We start from the raw sequence: 10,546 nt of genomic DNA, 5'->3' as shown, positions 1-10,546 counted from the left end.
TAGAAAGAAAAGAGCTAATGCTACTCAAAGCAGAAGGAAATAATGTAGATAAGAGCTGAATCAATAAAATTGAAAACAGAAATGCAACAGAAAAAAATCAGTGAAACCAAAAGCTAGTTCTTTGAGAAGATCAATAAAAATGATAAATATTACAGAAAGTAAAAGAATAATAATCAGCTGTTATGAACAACTTAATGTCAATAAACTTGACAACTCAGATGAAATGGACAAACACTCTGAAATACTCAAAAACCTCACTAAAAAGCTCACTAAAGAAAGAATAGATAGCCTGAATAACTCAGTATCTCTTAAAGAAATTGAATTTATACTTAAAAACCTTCCCCAAAAGAAAGCTCCAGGACCAGATGGCTTCATTGGTAAAAAATATACCAAAAATTTACGGAAGAAATAATAGCAATTCCACACAAATTCTTCCAGAAATAAAAGAGGAGGGAATAGTTACCAACTCATTTTATGCAGCCAGTATTGTTCTGGCACTGAAATGAAGGACTTAACAGAAAGGAAACTTCAAACAACATCTCTCATGAACAAATGAATTAAGCAATATATAAAAAGGATTATACATAATATATAAAAAGGATAATGTATCATGACCAAGTAGGATTTATTCTAGAAATGCAAGGTTATTTCTACATTAAAAAAAATCAATGTAATTCCCCATATCAAAAGAATAAAGAAGAAAAATCGTATGGATCATCTCAACAGGTATAGGAAAAGCATTTAAAATAATTCAATATCCGTTAGTGATAAAACTCTCAGCAAACTATTCTCAGGAAAAGAAGGGTACTTCCTCATGCTATGAAATCCATCTATGGAGAAATCTACAGCTAATATTATGTGTAATGGTGAACAAATGAGCACTTCTGCATAAAATCATGAACAAGGTAAGGACATCAAATCTCACCATTCTATTCAACATTGGGGAGAAAAAAGTGCATATAGATTAGAAAGGAAGAAGTAAAAATATCTTTATCCATAATTATGTCAGTATGGAAAAATGCTAGCAGTTCTGAAACAAATCTATTAGAAGTAATGAATAAATTCAGCAGAGTCTCAAGATATAAGGTTAATTTAAAATTATCAATTGTGTATCTTTAAATTAACAATGAATAATTAGAAGTACCTAGAAATAAATTTAACAAAATACGTACAAGACCTGTACATTGAAAACTACAAACCTTGCTGAGAGAAATTAAGAAACTTATATGAAATATGTCTTTTTCATTGTTCAAATCTACAGACATCAATTTTTTCCACAAGTTGATCTATAGGTTTAATGCAATGACATACAAAATCCCCCCAGTTTTTTAATAGAAATGTAAAGCACCTAGAACGGCCAAAGCAAATTAAAATATGAACCAAGATGGATTCACACTACCTGATTTCAAAGCTTACTATGAAGCTACGGTAATTAAGGCAGTGTGGTATTGTAATAAAGATAGATATACAGATAAGTGGAAAAGAACATGTAGCCTAGAAGAAGACCATCAAATATATGATTAATTGATTTTTGACAAAGGTGCCTTGGTTATTACAATGGGAACTCTAACCCTAACCCTAATCTTTTCAACAAATCATGCTGGAGCAATTGGATATCCATATGCAAAACAATGAACCTAGACTCTAATCTCACACTACACACAAAAACTAACTCAGAATGGATCACAAACCTAAATGTAGTATGTAAAATTATATAACTTCTAGATGAAAATTGGAAAGAAAAACTTTGTGATTTAGTTAGGCAAACATTTCTTACATATGACCCCCATAAGCATAAACCAAAGAGAAAAAAATTAAATTTCAAAATTAAATCCTTTGTCCTTCAAAAGACACTGTTAAGAAAATGAAAATGTATATCACACAGTGGAAGAAACTCTTTCCAAAACATGTAATTGATAAGCTTGCATCAAGACTATATAGAGAACTCTTTGAACTTAAGAAGACAAGCCAATAAAAAATGACAAAAGATTTGAAACAGAAAATTTAACATAGAGGATATAAGAATGTCAAGTACACTCATGGAAAGCTACTCAACATCATCATTCATTAAGGAAATACAAATAACAACTACAACGAGATACTTGTACACATCTCCTTAAAGTGCTGAAGCTAAAAAAGAGACATTATTGAAAGTTGCCAAGGATATGCAGCAACTGAGAAAGCAAAAATTTTACAGCCACTATGAGAAATAGTTTGGCAGTTTGTTATTAAATTAAGCATACAGTTACACAATGGTCCATCAAACCTACTATTAGGTATTTACTTAAGAGAAATGAAAACATGATCATACAGTGACTTGCAATAAAATAGTCACAGCAACATTCATGATTATGGTCACAGTAACAAAATTATGTAAGTCTGTCAAATCTTGCCGAATTGTACACTTAAAATTGGCAAATTTTATTTCATGTAAATAATGTCAGTGTCACTAGTAAATATAAATTTATACCTTTTTAAAAACTTTTTTTTCTTTTGTTTTCTGGCCTGATACTATTGACTAGTACTTTTAGAATTATAGTAAATAATAGTGGTAACAGAATGACCTTAGGCTTTTTCCTGATTTCATGACTTGTGTTTCCACTGTTTCACTATTAGGTATGATGATGGACTGTTGATTTGGAATAGAATGTCCTTACCATGTTTAGTAAGTATATTATATTCTTGTTTTGCCAAGTGTTTTCACAAGCAATATCTGCTGGCACATAACGATATGATCATATGGAGTTTTAAATTTGGTTTTTGAATAGGATAAATTATATTAATAGATTTTCTATGTTAAATCATCTGTGATGCAATACTGGTAAAAAAAACTTGCTTTTTATTTATTTATTTTTAAATGTGGGACCTCGGCCCCTATTTTTAAAGGTGAGATTAAGCACTTGTTTTCTTCTTTGCTCTATCTTTATTAAATTCTGTTATTAGAGTTTTAATTAATTTATGAAATAAATTGGAAAGTTTTCTTTCTTATCATATGCTTTGAAACATTTTAATAAAATTGCATAAATTCACTGGATATTTTAACATAATTGGCTTTTGAAACTACCTGGGTCATTCACCTTCTTGGGGGTATTTGACAAATTTCCCTAGTTCTCCTAGGATTATTGAGTTAGTTTTGTTAATTTGTATTTTCTCATGAGATTGTTTATTAGGAATGGTTTGTTTTTGCCAAGATTTCCTGCTTTGTAAGAACAAAGTTAAATTGATTTAAACCTATTATTCTGCTATAATTTCAAATATGCTCTGCATGGTTTGTTATATTGTTAGTGTTTTCTCTTTTTTATTAAATTAAGCTTACCAGAGTATGTCCTCTTTATTGTTTTTTTTTTTTCCCAAAGAGGCAGCTATTACATTTATTTACCATTTTCTGTAATTTCTTCTTATATTTTAGGTTTTTTGTTTCTCTTTTTCTAGCTTCTATTTTTAATTCCTAGTATTTGTATTCATTCTTTTTATTTTATAGTAAGACATTTAATTATGACAAAAAATAGCTTTGACCACATTCTATATATTTTAATATATAGTTCTTTTTCTGAAAGAGTGTCTCTTAAACAATATAATTATTAAGAGTTTTATTTCCCTCAAAAATTGATTTTCCTTATTATTGAAACAGTGGGGAGCTAGTAAAGATTTTGACCAAGGAAGTGATATGTTTAGATCTATAGAGAAGTACCTGACAGCATTATGGAGAATGGATTGCAATAAAGTGACACTTAGGATGAGGTTTAAGAGGTTATTGCAAAAGTTTACAGAAGAGGTGATGACTGATATAAGCAAAAGTCACATTGCAGAGGGGTGATCAGTTGAAGGAAGGAAAGATGAGGAAGCAGTGAGAGTCTGATCATAAACTTAACCAGACAAGCAGGGTCAGCTACATCTGAGAGTGTAGCATTGGTTAACCTGATAACCAATGTTCAGGTCAACAAGAGCTGAGTGGGGGCTTTGGAAGAGATTGAGAAGTAGAGCCTTGAAATTTTCCTGGCACTATGAGGCCATAGCCACAGTTGCTATTTTAAGATATCAGGCATGGCTGAAAGGTAATTCGTGAGGGTGTCAGCACAGCCAAGATGGTGATTCTAGATTATACATAAAGAAGATAAGCTCTATTTGGAAGGAAAGAAATTGCATTTAGGTGGAATTGTTCTATGAATGACTTAACATGGGCGTGTTTGTATTAGGAGAGGAAAGTGTCAGTGATGAGGGAAGTTCTGTTTGGAATCCAATAATGGCATGATGCCTTAAATCTCTGAACTCCTGGTCCATCATCTAAAGGTAAACCTCTTCTTCATCTGGACTCTTCTATATTCTCATCCATATACTGCATTTTCTTCACTGAACCCCATTCCACCATTCTCCTCCTCTTGCCTCATTCTTGGTCAATGTATTCATTTATCTTTACCATTTGTATATTTTATTTAATAGCAGCAACCTATTTAAAATAGTTTATTCTTAAAAAAATACACGTCCATAATAAAGAAAATTAAGCAAAACCAGGACATATAAGATAGCAAGTGTTCCCCCTACTCTCCCCCCTACATCACCCATCTCAGTTCACAGAGGCAGACACTGTTAATGACTTGTTGTATAGCCTTCTAGCCCATTTTCAATACATAAGCAAACCCAAGAAAAAAAAGTTTTTCAAAAATTATATTACGATATACATACAAATCTATAACTTTCTTTTTTTACTTAAAAATACATTTTGGACTTCATATTTTTAGTGTTTATAAGATCCTCCTCTTTCTTAGATATTATATCATGTTCCATTATATGGCCACAATGTAATTTTTAATGAACATTTATGTCATTTCCTTTTTTTGTTGTTATTATAAAAAACCTTTCAGTACTTTGAAAACTTGGCGAATGCTCCTTTAGGATAAATTCCCATAGTGGAAATGATGGATCAAAGGCTAGGCATATTTCAAAATTTCAAAAGACATTGTCAAAAGTTTATATCAATTGAGACCCCAGCAACAGTTTAGGAGAACACTAATGTCCTCAGATTCACTCTAGTTTTGTCAATATTTTTAATGTTTAATCTATTCATTCTAAGTCAGAAACCTCTACAAAGAAATAGTGTCAGAAAGACAAAAAGTCTTGCATGGTGTTCTCTCAATTAACAGTGTGGTTAGTGCTTTAACTTCTGCAAAGAGCTTTTATATATATTATGCCACTAAATCTTCAAAAGAATTTTTTGAAATACATTTTTTCATCTTCACTTCATATAGGACCAAATTTAGGTGTGAGAAGATCAATTACTTGTTCAAAATCACACAGATGCTAAGTAGTTGACTTGGAATTCAAACTCTGATCACACATAACAGTTTGATAAAAATGGATATTTAAGTTCTGCTATGTTATATTCAGATAACTGATACTATTTTGACTTGACATTTTTTCAGCTAAACATTATACTACCTTAAAATGAGTATATTTTACTGTTTTGAACATCCTTATATATTTAAAAATTATTATTCTCTCTTTAAATATTCTTTTAGAAGGCTTAGTAACAAAACATAATACTAAGTTTTAGAGAAAATTTAACTTTCAGAGTAGAGGTACCTACTTTTTTTGATGAAAGCCGATGAATAAATAAGGTATAAAATACTAAAATTTTCTCTGCAGAGAGGCTATTGACATCAGTGTTAAAAGAATTTTGGGTCAGAGAGATATGGATTAAGAACTGTTTCTGCTACTTTCTGCCAGGCTGACTTTCGGAAGCTTACTTAACCTCTCCAAGCCTCAGTTTATACATCTATAAAATAGAGATATTAATGTACTTACCTCATATTACTATTACGAAGATTTAAAAAGGTATCCTATGTGAAATGGTTAGTGAAGTGCCTGGCACATAAATGACATGCAATAATGTTGCTGCCATTATTATTATAATTATTATTGTTGTGGCTGCTAATATCATAGGTAATTTTTTAGAGACAAATATATTTCAGAATATTAGGTATTCCCATAAAGATTGACTGACTGTCTTTCCTATGTTATAGAAACCACCATTTATATATGTTATTTTTCCCTTCCTTTAGAATGTATAATTTGTTCTAATCCTGACATGTTAAAGCTTCAGTGGACCTAAAAGATTATTTAGTTATACAAATAAAGACATTTAAGACCAGATCTCTTGAGAAATTTTCCAAAATCACACAGATTCTTGCTGCCAAAATAAGAATTTGATTCCTGGTCTCTGTTTTTTCTCCTTAAAGTTAATTAATTCATTTAAAAAATTACTGTGCATATTTGAAATATTTTACAGTAATTTCTAAAATTGTAAGCCAAATATTGAAAAATTTCCTTGGCACCACTGGTGATAGAATACATATCTCTCCCGATTTCATTGAAATGAATTTCTCCCAGTTCAGAAACTGGTGAACTTTTTCCCTCTGTTATGAAAGTTCAGTTATTTTTAAGGAAAGATGACCAGACTGCAACTCTGGTAATTGTGTCAACTTCTTCAGTAATACAACATTTAATTTATTTTGCATCTGTCATATATCTTGTCTCTGTGATATTACAGACACTTAAAAGCTTCATCCAGTAACTAGTTCAAATTAAAAACATTTCCATGCCTGCATGTAAATTGTGCTGCAACTTTGTAATTGACTAAAATTATTATCTTACTATCATAATAGTAACTCAAGAAACTTAGACAATAAAATAGAGAAATGAATTATTTTATGGAGGTAAGTAAAACTGGATACTTGTTCTGCTTTCATACTTTAAGGCATTGGTTCTCTGCCTGTACACCCTTAACTATGGAATAAAGTCACATACACACAAAAGTGATTGTTGATTTGTACAGTGGCTAGCTTCTAACTTTAATTCAACAGAGAAAATTTTAAGCTCCAGCTGGTTAGACAACTATCCACTGGCAAATCAGAAAAAATAATTTAAAAATTTTACTTCAAGTTGGTTATTTGTAACTTAGGTTGTTTTTCCATAGAAGTAATGAGAATGATTCTTGGTCTGACAAACTTCAGGAAAAAGCCTAGTACTCCATAGATACCTCTAATATTGTCCTTATATTAATGTGGTCAGTGTGAGTCATATTTTCCCTATGGAAAATGAATTTACTTTTGAAGAGTTACATTCTTTATGAGGGATGTAAGTGATGGGATTCAGAATTTCCCAATGTTTACTTGCTTAACAGTGTATTAAGTGTATTAACAGTGTATTTGGCTATCCACTCATATGTTGTTGGCAAGTTGAAACCATCAGTAGTTAAGACATTACCTGAGATTTAAAAAGTTGAACATTTTGGTTTATATCTTTTAATTATAAGAATGGAATTCAAAGGATGGTATTTTCTGAGTATGTTATTGTTCTAAATTCAAATTCCACATCTTTTATTCAGAAATAATAAAGTGGGTTATAATGGAAGCAATGAAGGACATAGAATGAACATTATTTCTTCAATGTTTGTAGAAGAGATAAACAAAGGAATGCAGGGTAGGGATAGAGAGGAATGGAAGGATTATGATCAATTTCATTCTTTCACAACATAATGTAAATGTATTGGGACCTTCTCTGAGACTACAGCTTGAAGGTAAAGTAGAAGTGTGAGGTTACTGAATGAAGTTTAGAGAGGAAAAGTTATCGACCCTGGAGAGTAGTGGTGCCCTGAGACCCTTAATTAATCATGTATCTTTATCGTACGTGTGTCAGTTTCTGCCTCTACCCTTCTTTCTGCTACTGATATTACTCCTGCCACTACTTCTGTCTCTTTATCTCCATGGCTGGGTTCAGCTCAAATAGGGGCAAGCAGGGAGAAAGACCTTTCCTTTCTAAGGTAAATTATACTGACATTAGAGAAGGCCTTTTAAAAAATGTCTTTAATTCACCCACATGAACTTCTTTAGAGTTTTCTTGGTTAAACTTGGCCTTTTGCATTTCCATGTCAAGTTTAGAATCAACTGGTCAATTTCTTTCAAATATCTGGTAGGATTTTGACTGGTATAGCACTGAATCTATAGTTCATTTTTAAGAGATAATTGATATGTCTGCAATAGTTTATCTTAATAATGTGTTCTATATTCCTGGTAATTCCTATTAGTTGATGATCCTTCTCACTCCTTCCACTCCAGTCCATAAAAGAGTGAGCTATTCCATGCTCATTATTTCAGATCATTAATACCAAAACAGAACAGAAATCAAAGTTGTCAATTTTTGGTTTTGGAACTCATGACAGAACTAACAGTCTTGAGAGAAAAGGAATTTAAATCACAAGAAACTAGGTTTTTTCAAGTTCTCAATGTTAAGGGACTCAAAGCAAGCATAAAGTCTATGCAAAAAAACAGTCTTTGGAGTAAATAGATGAAGAGCCAGATGGTCTCACATCCAGTCTAGATAAAGATTTCATGGGTGGTGCAAGAAAAAGGCAGAGAAGAGTGAAAGGGCTCTGACGTGATGAATCCTTAAGGGACTATACGCTCAGCTCCTCCCAGGCCAAATCCCAGAGTGCGGTGAACCAATAGAACCCCGGTAGATTTGCAATTAAAAGACAATGTGACTTGTGCATATCTTTCTGGGTGGAACTCTGAGAAGTAGCCAGCCTTATAGAGTTCCCAATACTTAACTTATCAGAGGAGCAGAAAGAAAGGGATTTCTAGGCAGATGGGCCTGAGGCACTGCAGAGTCCTTGCGCCCCTCCTGGTGAGGGTGAATTTAAAAGCCCTCTCATTCCCCATCCTCTGAGAGGAGATTGGAAATAGAAAAGATTCCAGACCTGCAAGTCCTTGGTTGTAAGCCGAAAAGAGTGTTTGTGTTGAGACCCTCCTAAAGAGACTGAGAATAGTGGTTTGAAATAGAACTTAGTTCAGACATAGAAAAATAAGAAAACTTACATGAGTTTAAAATACTTTAACAATTTTAAATTTTATTAAATTTATTAAATTTTACTTAACTAAATTTTATTTTGGGGCCTGATATTTATACATAATTATTCCACATATTCTTGGCAAAGACAGAAATTTCTTGTTCTTGAATGGGAATATAATACAGTAGGCATGTCAACTTGCCCCAAATTAATTTATTAATTTGGAAAAAGTAAAATTATCTCTACCCCATAGCTTATGACAGAATGCATTCAAAATGTGTTATAGAGTTAAAATGATAACACTATACAATTATTAGAAAATGTGGGATGTATTTCTCTGATTTTGAGTATGCTTTTCAAAGCTTAAAAAGAAAACAGAAAGAAAAAGATTGATGGGCATTTGACTATCTAAGAAATCTAAAAATTCATAACATAAAAGTAAAATCTAAATCTAAAATATTATTGACATAAAAGTAAAATTCACCATATGTAAAACTAAAAGCAAAGAACCACCTGAAAATAAATATTAATAACATATATCTAACAAGAAAATGAAAAAACTCATTTTAATAAAAATGCAAATTTAGTGTCACAGTCTTTTCAATACCAAATTGGAAAAGGCAAGAAGTAGATTAATACTAGATATTAAGGTTTGTAAACATGCAATCTCACAGAGTAGTGATGATAGATAATAAAAATATTTCTGATAATCAATTTGGAAATGGGTATCAAATGCCTTTAAAATATTTACTTCATTGATTAATTCAATATTCTAGGAGTATAGTTTAAGAAAATAGAAGTACACATCAGACTGTAGTATTATGTGACAGAAAAAGCAGCAGTAACTTAAATACCCAACAATAGGGGATTAGTTGAATATTTTACAGTGTATAGTAACAGATTCTACAATGCTGTGTAAAAATCACATTTTATATAATCAGTGATGTGGGAAAATTCTCACAAAATACGTGGATGATTAAAAAGAATATGTTGATGTTGATATATGATAGAGCATATGATCCCAATTTATAAAATTAAATGTAGAGAAGCTCTTTTACCTGACCTCTACTTAACAGAAGCAGCAGATGTTCCCCCTTCCTTTTGTAACTTATCTTTACTGATGTCAATACTTATGGAGAGCTGGCAGCTCCCTAGGATAGCCACATTTTTATTCCACCTGTTGATTTATATATAGATTTGGAGTCAGATGTGTTTTTATATCTTAATAATAATATCATTTTCCTTGGTCCTATAATTACAAAGCCTAATTACAGATTAAAATGTCTAGTAAACTATGAGTGCTAAAACAGAGTAACTGTTTATGTTAAATAAATAGAATTCTTTGGGAAAAGTCAATTAATTTGAGTAGGTAAGAGGATTTGCTCAAGTTATGTGTGGACAAGAAAACTGTGCAACACTGGGGGAAATGATTAAATTCTAGAATTCTACACTGAGATTTGTTTATGTCTTTATATTATTGTTCCCATTTTAGGAAAACCAATCTAGAAATCGTTTACGGTTCATTAAGAAGATGATTTATGTTATAAAGATGACCTGGAGCTCCCATCAGAAGACCTGTGGTCAGAAAAAAAGCTTGGTTCTACATGAAAAGATTAGTGAAGAAACGTTTATTTATTAATTAAATTAAACTTATATATCATGTATGTATAATTTTTTTTTTTTTTGTGGTACGCGGGCCTC

The sequence above is a fragment of the Physeter macrocephalus genome, chromosome 15 (assembly GCF_002837175.3).
Source record: "Physeter macrocephalus isolate SW-GA chromosome 15, ASM283717v5, whole genome shotgun sequence".
NCBI classification, from domain to species: Eukaryota; Metazoa; Chordata; class Mammalia; order Artiodactyla; family Physeteridae; genus Physeter; species Physeter macrocephalus.
The sequence above is the reverse complement of the archived record's forward strand: the minus strand, read 5'-3'. Positions refer to the sequence as shown.